We start from the raw sequence: 13,745 nt of genomic DNA, 5'->3' as shown, positions 1-13,745 counted from the left end.
TAATAACCTGCTTCATGATGCCAAAGTTTTTCTTTGTGGCTTTGGCTGCAGTTGCAAATAGAGCTGATGATTTAAAAGATTAATCTTAAACAGATTGATCCAGTCGAACTAAATCAGTCAAGTCTGAATACATCTATACTTTTTTCCTCACTGCTTTGTTTGCCTATTCCAGGTACCTTTTGCACATTCTATATGTTCCATCAGCCTGTGAACTCTGGAGCTTGCCTGTTTAGTTACTTTCAGTCACTCTTTTGCTTTTTTCCTCAGTGTTAACCCTTTGGAAAAGAAGAATTTGGCAGCCTTATTTGTTTTAGCTGTCCATTAATTAAAATTGAATTATATCCCACAGTTATTAACACTCCATTATGCACTTTTATTGTTTCCAGAGGAGAAAATACTGCCTATGTCTGTCTGATGGTTGTCTGGTGTTTAGTGTATTTTATTTCTCTTATAATTTGGCACTAAATAGCTTCTTGGGCAAAGTTAAGAAATGCTGAAGATAAGTTCAGGTCAAGAAGATGTATATAAAGAGTACAAGTACAAATGTATATCAGAGTACAAGTACTGAGCCCCAGCATAAAATGAATATGCTACAAGCAAAGAGCTCACCAGAACATACCATACATTTTTGAATACCCAAGGTCAATTGGGAAGCATCCTTTCTATTTGACACTGTTGACTACATCCTACAGGGCAGATTCATTTCTGAGCATGCAAATACCCCCTCCATTTCTTTCCATCAGCATCAGGTCTCATTCATGGCTTTCTCTTCCCCAGGTCTCACTCCTGCTTTTGCTACTCCTTCCATCGCCCATTTCTTCACCAGCAACCGAATGCCTGTCAGCATCATTGTTTTCCCCCTGCCTCTGATTCCCAGACCCAAAGCAGAGCCATTTGCAGGTTCGGGAGATCTCAGTGTATCTCTTTGCCTATTTAGCAAATAATGGTGACACAACACTAAGCAATAGAAAGACCAGGATGGTGTGAGCTGTGCCTCAGGTAGTTTCCTTATAGATAAGGTGGTTACTCCTGCAGGTAAGGGCTGAACCCAAGCAGAATACTTGCTGCTTTTCTACCAATTGCACAGCCAGTTCTGTATGATCTGGTCTGTACTATCCTCTTCCTTAGAAACAGGTCAACTGAATTTAAATGCATATGAAGAACGTCTTGCAGGACTGGCCCTCAGGACTCAGTTCAATCTTTGGTTGCATAAAGCAGTTTTTATTCACTCTGGGTTGGAATAACAAGTCTGTAATCGAGATCAAAATTAAGCTCCTTGTGTGCATGCAAATTATGCATTTTAGCAACAAGCTTTGCTAACAATGCAGAGGCAGAACAAAATGATGGAGGGAGCAGGCAGCTCATTCTTCCATCTCTTCAGAATTTCTTTAGAAAATGATTGTACAAGCCCTGGTCTTTAACCTCTGTGCTGAAGTGGCAATCTTTAATTACAGTAAATTGGCCCACATGAAGAAGGGTAAATCAGTCACTTAGTGTAATACATTATAATCTTCCAGATATTTCACTACTAGGAGCCCATTTTTGCTAGATAGAAGGATCACTAATAGTTCTTCTCATATTAAAACAAAAAAAAAACCGACCAAAACCAAAACAAAAAACCAAAACACAATAAAAGAAACAAATTATAATAATTTTAAACTGAGAGCTTAAACCAACAGATGCAGCAAAATAAACCCAGAAATCCTGAAAGTTACTTCCAGATTTCAGTCTTTCCTGGAGCTAGTCTAATGTCCTAGTATTTGTGCCAGAGATATGTGTTCTTCTTCAGTGTGTCTTTGTTGCCTAGCACAAACAGATTTAACCTGCAAGCACAACCCTCATTATTACAACAGTGATTAATAGTCCCCTTCCCATCCTTATATTTTTAATCATAAATCTTTTTCCAAGCATCTCAAAATGAACCACAAAAACTTGTTCTGGGGTGACGTACTTATTATATAATGTCTTAGGACAGGAATATTACTTACTGTTACTAGGTTCGCGTTCCTATCACATCAAATTTTTGGAAGGAAAAAAAACCCAATAACAAAACCAAATGAAAACCCCTACACAGATAAACAAAAAAACCCCAACCAACCAAAGAGCTTTCAATACCTTCCTCAAAAGAACCTTCCTGTTTCTTGTTATATATCCTGCTGAGAAGTCTTCAAGTTGTATAATTGTCAGTTTGGTCCTTATGTTGATTTGAACCATTGGCACCCATTGATGGAAACAGAGGGTGGTAACTCTTGAGCTGATTGCTGTTTCCTAATTCACCACCTCTACAGAGGGGAACTCATATCACAGTCCTCATTTTTTGGTCCTCAGTCTTTTACTGTCCCTTTCCTGGTCTTCTTAGTTTTTGCTTATATTTAGGTTGAAGATCTCTGGAGTTCATTTCTTTTGGGCACCAGTAACCAAACTTGTTGTTAGGAGCAGTGGAAGAGGAAGGCAGATGGAAGGGCAGCTTGGTAGAGACTGCACAGCTGGAACTGCATTAATCCCTGATACTCCCTCACCATCAGGCTCTGAGCATGAGAACAACAGGATTTGGATAGTGAGAACATAGGTGGATCAGTTCAGGCTACAAATAAATAATTCTGAGATTTAGAAGATGTAGACAGGAGGTTTTAGGAAAAGGATGAACTGGAGAGTGACTGGGAAGAAGATTGGCTGGAAGGTCTGATGTGCAAACTGGTATGGGAATGAAAGATGCTTCGAAGGAACAGGAGGAAACAGGGGAGCTGGGAGAAAAGGCTTTACTGAGATTCTCAGGAAGTCATTCCAGTGGGATCCAAGTTCATTCCTGACTGCTTTTCTACACAGGATGAACATGGACATATACTTAAGAGCTTTGCTGAATTTGAGATCATGTAATCTATGGCCAAATAAAATAAATCAGGGCCAAAGAAGAAAGACAGTGGAAATGACAGAAATGTAAAACTGGAAGGAACTTCAGACATCTTCTCAAACTTGCTGCCTGAGGCAGCAACAGAAACTTCCAGACTCTCTCAGGTGGCTGTTGCCATCTTGTCACACAGTCTGGGTAGGCAGCCAACTGGAATGTTCAATGAGCCTTGAAAAAATCAGTGAATTAAAGAACAGATAAAGCCACTGAAAAAAAAAAAAAAAAAGTCTTCAAGATATACCATAGAAGGCAAAGAAAAGAAAAATGTGTTCAAGGGTGAAGAAGATTTCAAAACAATGGAAAACCAGGCATCTGTATTGAATCAAAACTTGAAGAAACTGCACATAAGGAGCTGATTCTCTGTTGGTGAAGAGGCTGTTGAGGAGAAACTAGGGTTTAGGACTGTCATAACCTCATAACCTTTGCCCTCAGGGGTAGATTCTAGGAGAGATAGAGTGGAAAACACTTTCTACATACTTTTACAACAGTGTGGGTTGTTCTTATTTGATTTATTTGATTTTTTTTAATGTTTAGTTTGTTTTGGTTTAGGTTTTTTTTATGTGTAATTTTTAAAGCAGAGGAAGTCATTAATACTGAGCTCCAGCAGGTCAAGGACCTTCTGCTCGAACTGTTTCATGGATTTCTTGCCAAATATTTTAAACTAAAGGCCTTGCTTAATGGAGACAAGTGAAGATATATCAATTTTCTTGAAGTTAGGGTAGTTTACACCAAGAGGAACTATGGAAAACTTTACACCTAGATACTGCAAGCCAAAACTAAATCTAAAGATGAGTTTCTGAATAGCAGATTGTAGTTTTTGTGTTTTCCAAGAGTGTGCTATTGTTTCAGTAGATGGAAACTTGCATAATAATTCCCTTGTGCAATATTCTGAATTAGTTTAGGGAATTTAATATTTTGCTGGAAACCTTTATTTCTGACATTTCCCTGAGTAAACAAAAAGCAGTTCCTTGAGAAGAACTGATGAAGCATGGTTTCCTGCAGCTTTATGCTAGGTTCTCTGATGTTTTTCGGGGTGATCACCCCCAGAAACCTCTTTTGTTGTAGGAAAATACCTAAAGTATTTTCACTTGGGGGTGGATTCTGTACTGTTTATTAAGAGTATAATTTGTATTTCTGTCATTTCCTCTGTGGAAGCATAAGATGGATCTTTCTCTACCTGGCTGCCTTTGGTCGTCATACCTGTAGAAGCATATCTTTGAGTTGCACACTGCTTTGACAAAATTTCTTGAAGATGTCTGGTAAGTTCAATGTGGGGAAAAGACAATTTCATGCAAACACATGCAGATGACATAATTAAATAAGCATCTGTTCTTATAGAAATCAGGTGAAAACGATTCCGTTATTTACCACACCTCTGTTTTAAGAGATTTTTCTGCGGAGTTCCTTGAACTTTGCTGTCATACACTACATTAGAGATGAAAAAAATCTATCCTTGTCAGAAAACTCCTGCAATTTTTTCCTATAATGGAAATTAGTTTTTCTGGTTGTGGATCAGTAGCTGAATAGACTATAAAAAGGTAGCGAAGCCCAGTCTGTAGCCTAGTACGTAAGGCAATACAAACTGGTATCTGAATTGTACCAAATGCAACCAAGCCTCTGGTGAAGAGAGGTCCAGGAACATAGGCTGTATACATGTATGTGTGTTCCACAATATAAAAAAAATGGTACTGTAGAATAATTTATTAAATAGCTCTTCAATAGAGTACAACCATGAAGGGGGCAGTCTCTGCTGCTGTAAAATGGAGTGTGTAGCAAGTGGTGCTGACGTGGGGAATAAGTAGAGAAAAAGGAGGGAGAAGGAAATTTCTTCATGTGCCTTCGTATAACCCAGTAAATCTCAGACTTGAATGGATGCACAACACACACACAAATAATACTCTCTTGAGACCATTTAGCGTAAGAGCCTACTGTGCACAGGCAGCAGAGAACACAGACAGCACAAGGCTTTGGTTTTGTAAATATGCACTGCTCTGCTGCATCAAGAGTCAGTGGAAGAAAGGTCTTTAGCAGCCACTGGCACTGCTCAGAGCTGTTGTTCTGTCCTGCCAATGGCCTGTGCTTTCTAAGATTGCCCCAAATACTTCTCCCAGTACTGTTTCCCCTTTTCTTAAAGCCCAAGGCCAAGCAAATAGACAAAATTCCACAGATATTTAGAGGAGAAATTAGTTTTAGTGTGCCCTGAAATCATGTGAAGGATGTAATGTTATTCAGCAGAGCTAGAAACTTGTGGAAATGTTTCTGCTCACTTCTTTCCTTGATGTGAAGATACATAACTGCCAGGCATTTGTGGATTTTAAAATCAAACCATTCATGTTACTTTAATGTAGTTTGATGTGTGTTAATAATGTATACATGCCTAATTCAATGGGAACAGTACCATGTCTAAACTTGGAGAACATTAAATATGTGCATGTTATTAATTTCTGCTTCATGGGAACAAAGAACTAGCTATTTTTCTATTTTTTTTTGACCTATCCCTAATATTCCATTTCTTTTGATTCATTTTATAAACTGAGTTTTAGGGATTTCCGTCCCTCTTCCATTTCATATTGAACTTATTATTTCCCTCTGTTGTAAGGTGTTCTGATATTTTTTGGCTTTTTTTCTAAATAAAACCAAGACACTTCTGTAAAGCCACAGCTTTACTGTTGGCAGAATGCCATGGTTATTTAGCCTGTAACTACAGCCTAAATAAAAGCCAAGTCTTCCAACAGCTTACAATGTACCCTTTGTTTCCTACTAGATTTGTTTTCTGCTTCTTAACTTCTGAAATAATTCACATTTATGTTAACAGATCCACGTTTGAACACTGTGTTTGAGGCAGCAAAGATTAATTGAAGCCAAAGTCCTGATTTAGAAGCTTTGACCAGACCACCAGCTGCTCTAAACCAGCAGAACTGAAATGGAGAAATGGGTTTGACTTACAGCTGCTGAAGATCTGATTTATTTGATCCAGAAATGGAAAGGAAAAAAAGAAATGGTTGAAGAAAACCTGGTTTCTTTAGAGACTGCTCATCAGAATTTGGCGTAATGAGCACCATTGGGATGTGGTAGAGTTTTTAGGGGGATCCTTTTAAACAGCTGCTGTACTATAAGGAATAAGATCCTGAGTACTGGGCAGATAATATTGCACAGGGACTTAATCTGTATCCGATTATCTAAAACTCAGGCATCTAGGGTGGGACTATTGACCAGAGAAAAACATAAGGTATTATCGTAGGTGCCTGCAGAATCCTGCCTTGCAGTGGCCACCCAAGCAGGGTGCTCTGTGATGAGGGTTGGCTGTCCTGGGTAGCTCTGATACTTGAGGAAGTCTTAGCAGCAGTCTACAGCCGTGGCACCTGAATCCCACTTCAGGCTGAACTAGTTGTTCAAGACTAACCATGGCCAGTGGAAAGAGACAGAAAAGCATGTCCAGGAGAACAGGTGGATTGAGACATCTCCTGCATGCAAAGAGCACAGATGATCTGCTTAGCAGCACTTCATTTTTAGACAGCTCAAGTTAGGTAGAGATAAAAAGTGTGCTGTATATAAGATGGGCCCAGTCCATCAAGACACTTGCTACCAGTTCTTAGTCATGAAGTCATAGAGGTCTGATTTTATTCTTACTGTTTACTTGTGAATCTCAGTGGAAAATGAAACAACTCTAGCACATGTTGCAGGAAGTATTTAGCACTTTGTTGCATCATGCTCAAATATATGTAGCTTTGTTATACTAAACCCAAAGTCTTGAAGTGGGAAAGCCCAATAAAGAAGGTTTGTTGCTTAAGATCTATGGATCAAAACTTACTATCAGGTGTGGTTGTGAATCCACACAAGAGAAAGAGCTTGTCCATGCTGGGACCTTATTGTGGATTCAGCTTACATCAGGCAACAGCCAGCAAGGTGATTCACGGGCATATGCATATTTCTTCTGACTCTCATGCCTCCTCTCTGCCTAGTTGTGTGGTTGTGTGTGAAGTAGCTCGAATGCAACAGTACAGGTTACTGTGTTTGGTACCAAAGGTGTAGTTGCTTTTACATACAATCCTTCTTCATCATAGCTGCTTTTAACAAATGTAAATTAAAAAGCCTGCCTCTTCAAGCAGAATGTGCTGTGCATAAAATGCATTTACCAAATACTTTCAGCACCGCGATAATCCATTTCATGATTTAAAAGCCTTGTAAACATGTCAAAATGGTTGGATGGTTCTACCATCTTTGTGCCATCTATTGCACTGAATAAATAAAGGGAAATGCAATTTATTCTGTGCTTTGGAAGCTCAACATTTCTTCTACTGATGTGTGACAACTATTATCATATTTATTGTCAGCATTACACTCCTAAGCATGCAGGTGATGCATTGTGAGTATTTCATACTGATAAAGCCATCAATAACTTCCTACCGGACCTTATTTGCTCAGCTGAATCTGCACAGCTGGCTGGCCTATTGGGAGGTAACTGATGAGACACTCAAAAAAAATAAAGATAAACCAGGAAATGCCATGTTGCCTACTAGAATCTCAGCTAAAAACCAAACCAACAAACAAATAAGAAGTTTGTTATGGCTTTTGAGGAGCTGAAGCCAAAATTTGCAAGTCCTCTGTCTCCGCTGTTGCATGGGAATTCAGCAGCCTCTGGAAAGATGGCACTATCAGGCCACAGACACGGTTTTATTCTGAATAGGCTTCAAAAATATCTTGCAGCAGCTTATATAAGCCATTTACCACCTAATCATTCTGACATATTTATATTTTCAAAGGAACCACTGAAATGAAAATGAAATTAAAAAAGGTCTCTCACACAGGGCATAGTCAAGTGGAGGAAGCAGCTCTGCAAAGTCCCAGGGGCTTCCTAAGTCACCATTCTCTGAGATGCTGAGGAAGAACGTCTGCTTTTGCAGCCTGTCAGCTTTATGGTGAATGTTTGTACAGGATCTTTGATCTCTTATTTATACATATTTCTCCAGGACAAGGAAGCAAGCAGAAGGAGAAATTCTGTTTATATAAATCTTCCTATATCCCAGAGGTCAAGAACAACAGCATTTCAAACAAAGTGGGTGAATTTATCTTTACCGCTTCGTTTGCAGGAGAGATGCATATTTTAGATCGTGCCTCCAGATGAGGCTTAGGTATATCAATATATAAGTGAATGAGTTTTGTAGGTGACACTGCCATAATTTCTCTGGGTAGGCTCATGTGTCTGTGACACTGGGACACATTTTGAGCTGTCTCCAGAGTCTCCCGGTTGCCTCAGCTGTCTTCAAGGAGGTTCCAGCTGTTTTCTGACCTGGCAAGGAGAAGAGCTAATGAACTATAGAGAAGGTGTTTAATACTATAGCTTAAATAGTCAGTTTAGCCTCATCATTCCTGTAGTCACTGTAGCAAATTTGCAATTGGGATTGAAATCAACTGAAGTCAAGCTTCAAAAATTCCTCAGGAATTCCATTGTTCTCTGAAAATAAACGGAGCTGAACCAGAATGGATCGGAACCAGAATAAGTCTCCCAAGCCAGAAAACCCAACTCTCATTAAACTCAAAAAGGATGAAACAGCCAAGTTCCAACCCCCCCCCCCCAAATTCTCTGTTTCCTACATGAGCTCAGCCTGAAGTGTGATTCTGACATGTCTTGCAAGGTGTCTGACTTTGCTAATTTTAACCAGGCAGGAATATACTGTCCTGGAGGGTTATCTTCTAAAAAAAACGTTTCAAGCAGCAAGTAACTGCTGTGGAAAATAACAATCCATAAGATTGTTCCTCTTTTAAAACAGTACCTGAAAATCCAAAGGAATCTTCTGGAGCACTTTTAAAATAGGGAAATATAAAAACATGCGTGGTTTTCTTTTCTTTTAAGATACTTGTAGATCCTAGAGTAGTTCTTAGGAAGTGTTTTATTTTTTTTTCCAATAGTGATTGGAAATGTCTTTATTGGTGCACATTAACTGTTTTATTGAAAAGTTTTCTTGCAAACCACGTGTTTTAGAAAGTTTCTTATTTTAAAAGCTTTTTTTTTTAAAAAAAAATAAAAATGTTTGCATGCAATTTTTTTAAGGCTGCCTAGCTTGTAGTAGAAATAGCTCATGCAGATGCGACAATATTCAGTCCAAACAGTTATGATCACATGATGATAATTGAAATGTCACGTATACAAATATATAATAATTAGCAATTAATACAGTGAAAAATTGGCAATTAAACCAAAATGGACTAGCATTGCTGAAGACCATAAAAGACCCCATCACATGATGACATAATGCCTTTGTTTTTAGACAATAAAATAAACCATGAAGAGCATATTTCTATCATTTATGTGAAATCAAGTAGGTTAATCATTTATGATTTTTATGCTTCAAAGCTTATGTGTGCTACATGCTGTAGAGAGATCTAAACCATTATTCTAAAGCCCAATGTACCATGCATGCTCCCTGCTGCTGCAGTGTCAGCCTCATCAAATTGGGCTTTGTCTAGAAGATATTTTAAATATATTATTGGATGAAAGGTGCTGCTTGATTATGCAAAACCAGCATAAGAATGCTGGTTAGCAAAGGTACATAGCTCTTTGCATTTATTTTCTCTGAGAGCTCATATAATCAAACCTGGGAATACGTATACATAGGCTTGATGCAAACCATGTATTCCAGACAAGATGTCACTGAGGTTCTGGGAAGATGAAACATGAAGCTACACTAAACATTTCCACTCAAATTGCTCATCTGAAGCAATCACTAGCTATTAAATACACACTTGTCTCTAGCTGGGTAGCAAGACCAAGAAAGGTTTCACAGAGGAGGAGAATGTAAACTGTATTAATTCACCAAACTTAAACAGCCAGGTGGAATAAGTGGAAATATTGGATAAAACATACAACATTCTGCTATATTTAGCTGGAGAATTTAGAAGAGCTTCCTTCACTGAGCTGACAGTCAGGAATTGCCTGTAGGTGAGCCTTCGTCCCTGTCTCAGATCAAGCCAAACCATGTTCCCCTGGCTCATGTTCCGCAGAGTGGGAATCTCTCCTCTCTCTGATCACATCTGTGTAAATGAGATATAAATTATTCCTGACCAATGTCTGCCTAGCATTTTATTTATCTTCCATGGTGGAAATTTCTTGATGTTTGGGAGGAGTATTCCATGAACACTCTTCCCCTCTAACAGGAAGGCTTCCCATTGACTTATCTAAGATTTGATCAAAACATTAGGTAGAGTTAATCCTCCATCAGCTCCATGTTCATTGTAGGTATCAGCAGAAGAAGAAAGACTTTTGCTTGGGTGGGGGAGCAGGAGGAAGAGAAGGAGGCTGGAATCAAGCATAAAACAATTGAAATGCCAAATAAAACCAGGTAGCTGAAGTTCTTTTCAGGGTTACCTCTGGAGCAACCTGTCTACAGAATGCAACTGCATACAATGACACACACACATGCCATAAATAATAACGGATCTTAAAAATGTAATTTTCTATCAGGAGTTTGCATGCTTGCAAAAGCTCATAAATAATGGGTGTTTGTTCTCCACATGCCACTTTTGCAGTAGCTGATAATAGCTGAGTAAATGGTAGATGGGATGAATTCCTCCACTGATTTCAAATAAACCTTATGAGTTGGAGCAATAAAGAATGTTAAACAGTATGCACAAAATAACATGCTGTTAGATACCCTATATGCTGCTTCAGTAAACACTAAAGCATTTTCATTTTGGTTCCAACATAGTAAACAGGAAGATAATAAGCTAAGGAGGAATACTATTCTTTAAGAGTCTTCCAAATGCTTGTGCATACTGTTGCCCTGTGCTTGAGACTGTTGGCAGATGCTTCTGTCACTTTCTTTCTGTGTCACTGCAATGAAATTGGTCTGAAGTTCAGATGAACATATTCATTTGTGCTGAAATGTGTTAGTGTAACTTAAATTCTGGCTGGCTGAGCGCTGTTGCAAGCGTAGATCACAGCACACTCAGATCCTGTCAGGAACCAATGATAAAGAGGACCATGTCAGCTGCTAGTAAAAATTTATATTGTCTTACTTATTCCACTTGTTTCAAAAGAACCCCCACCCCAAGTATGCTTTCACAAACGACTTATAGACAAAACCACTACAAAGCAGTAAACAACCATAGCAATTAGCCTGGAAAACCAGTGCCCACCTATAACATTCCCATCCCTGTTATTCAGCCCACAGAATAATGAACTGGGAAATCATGCTGGCAGTTGAGGCAGGCCTAGCTTCGCCCAGCTCTGGAGACTTCAGTGTTAATGCGGCAGTGTGTGCCTGGCTCTGGTACAGCCTTTCACAAAAAACACTGTCAGGAAAACTCAGGGCCCCACCCTCACTAGTGACAAATTTCCATCACCTCAATGAGGCCAGGCCAGGTGTTGGCTGTAGGGCTAACAGAGCATCAAGCTGAAGAGAAAGAACAGAAAAGAAGTTTCATGGTTCCTTAGTTCATTCTGAGCTTTCCTCTTGTAGGAAGGATATTCTTATAGACTTCTCCCTTTCCCACTCTGCCTCTACTGTGCATGCTTAAGTCATTGCCAAAACCCTGTGTTCTTCTTCTCTGATACACACAACATGAATGTGACATGAGCAAGCATCTTGCTTCTCTTGAACAAGGCTGAAGGCCTCTAGGTATTGTGCTGTTACCTTGCTCTCTGGATTAGATCTGTCTCCTTGGCACTGTACCAGAGGAATGATGCAGGGAGTAGAACCTCCTTTACTAAAGGCTGAGATTCCAGCAAAGCAACAGCTTTGGCTGCAGCACAAGGACAGCAGGTAGCATTGCTATCATGTGGGAACAGTATTGCTAGACAGCCTAAAAGAGAAAGGTGAGCTTTGTGCTTAGGGTACTACTCTGGCAGGAAGAAGCCTGGGTCTTCTCTCTGTGATAAAATCCAGCATGACAGCAAAGATCAGAGTTTCCCACCTGTAACCCCAAAATTACAGCCCATGGCCCTCTTGCTTGTACTCTTGTAGCACAGGAATCCTACACTGTTCCTGATGGCACATCTGCAATGGGAAGTCTAGAGCCTGTGATCGAGTAATGGTCTTCTGAGGAGTCTGAACATTTGGTGTCCTAGTTAGTGCACTAATCCCATGGACAGGCATACCAATGCTCTTGAAAAATGGCAGAAGTTCAGATATGCCCTGTGCTCAGCATTTCTTTATTGCCTAACACCAAGCAGCTCCAGCTCAGAACCCATCTCTGTTCCTTGTCCTGGTTTACCGCAGCACACTGTAAATCATGCTGAGGAGTCTTCCAGCTCTCCTCATTGGCTTTATGATCTGCTTCATGTACTTACCTCCACACCCTTAAATCACCCTGTTGGGGTCAGCTGCCTCACTTCAGATACTGTGCTAAGAAAGTTGAGGATGCTTAAGGTAGTTTTCTGACTCTTGTCCAACTGCACCCTATCTTTCTGAAACTCAAAAGAGCCATAAGAAGGTGTAGGAACCAAAAAACTGGATGGAAGTCCCTTGGTCTGATAAGAAAGCAGCTGGGAACACTGTGCCTGCTACAGCTGGTAGGATGTTCCTTGGGTCCCCGTGTATCAACACGTAGCTCTCATGGCTGTGTACTGTAGAGGGCAGTGAGAAAGAAGCTGTTTTGCTCTCTGGGCTCCACTAGTAGCTCTGACAGACCAAGGAATGTGTCCTGGACATAGAAAGTTAAACAAAAAACACTTTGACTCTTACAAACAAGAACCATGGATGGTGCTTGCAGCTCAAAGAAAAGCTGCTGTGTGCTATAGTGTTTAATGTAAGAAGAAAAGAGGGTGTGGAGGTCTTTAAGTCATTAAGTACTACTGGCTGTAGAGGTTGCAGTACTTAAAAATTTTAATGGAATAGTGACACTTAGCCTTGTAATAAGATGTGACTGAGGTTCAAAGAATTGAGAGCATTTTCTGGGTCTTTGCCATTCTCATTAGCAGAAGTTCTTGAAGGTACTTGTGTTAATAAAGTAGAAATAGTGGTAGATGTATAAAGATAATGACCGTTGTCTATCAGTTGAAGTGAATGAACTGAAACTCTTGTAAAGTCAAAAGCACATGATAAATACATTAATCTCCAAGCAAAATTCAATGCTTCAAAGCATTAGTGTAACTTAAGCTGCAGTGTGAATAGGCACCTTGAAAATATGTGGGATGAGTACCCCCACTACCAAATCTAGGAGATCTTGCACTTCACTGAGTTTATTGCAGGTTCTCAGCTCAGCTGGGCTTTACAATAGCGCGGTTTGGCAGTGGATTTTAAAATAACTTTAAAAGCTACTCTGTAAGCTTTGTGTAGCGCACTACTGAGCAAATGCACTGACCTGCTGTGTTGTGTGTTGAAATCTGTTCCTCTCTTTGATTTCATTATGCTGTGGTGATGCAGTGTGTTCTTGGGCCTGAACCCAGACATGTGGTGGCCCCTGGTTCTCTGAAGTGGTGAAGGGTTGCCCTCTATAGGGAAGGAAAAATATAATTCAGACACCTTCTGTTTACATCAGATTTCTTCTGCTGATGTCTGGGTGGAGCCTGTCAGGGACTGAGCTTGGGAGTCCCTGAAGTGAACATGCCTCCTAGGATCTGCCAGGGAGTGAGATAATAGGCAAGGAAAACTATTTCAGTGCCCTAGTTTTTTTGTTTTTTTTTTTTTTAGGGCCATCCATAATACATAAGGAACTTTCTGTTTATTTAAGGTGCACAACAAAGTCATAGACTAAAGGTGTTTGTGAAAACAGTAGAATATCTCCATTTGGAATAGCATGACTTCACAAAAAATCTTGACTGTAGATTTAAGTGTCAACTATGATATGAAGATTAGGTTTCAACTTCTCCAATGCTGTATCCTACCTTAAAGCACAT

The 13,745-nt window shown here is 39.7% G+C and overlaps 1 long non-coding RNA gene across 2 annotated transcripts in view; it reads right to left on the bottom strand.

Moving 5' to 3' along the window:
• Positions 1–13,745, bottom strand: part of LOC135579692 (uncharacterized) — a 54,200-nt gene that overhangs the window by 28,143 nt on the left and 12,312 nt on the right. Inside the window, exon 2 of one of the 2 annotated variants that reach the window (XR_010473292.1) lies at positions 13,211–13,340. The exons of the other annotated variant lie outside the window; for it this stretch is intronic. This is a non-coding gene — a long non-coding RNA (uncharacterized LOC135579692). The remainder of the gene's footprint in view (positions 1–13,210; positions 13,341–13,745) is intronic. 2 annotated transcript variants of the gene reach the window in all.

This window comes from Columba livia, chromosome 5, assembly GCF_036013475.1.
Source record: "Columba livia isolate bColLiv1 breed racing homer chromosome 5, bColLiv1.pat.W.v2, whole genome shotgun sequence".
Classification (NCBI taxonomy): Eukaryota; Metazoa; Chordata; class Aves; order Columbiformes; family Columbidae; genus Columba; species Columba livia.
This window is presented reverse-complemented; position numbering and strand designations above follow the sequence as displayed.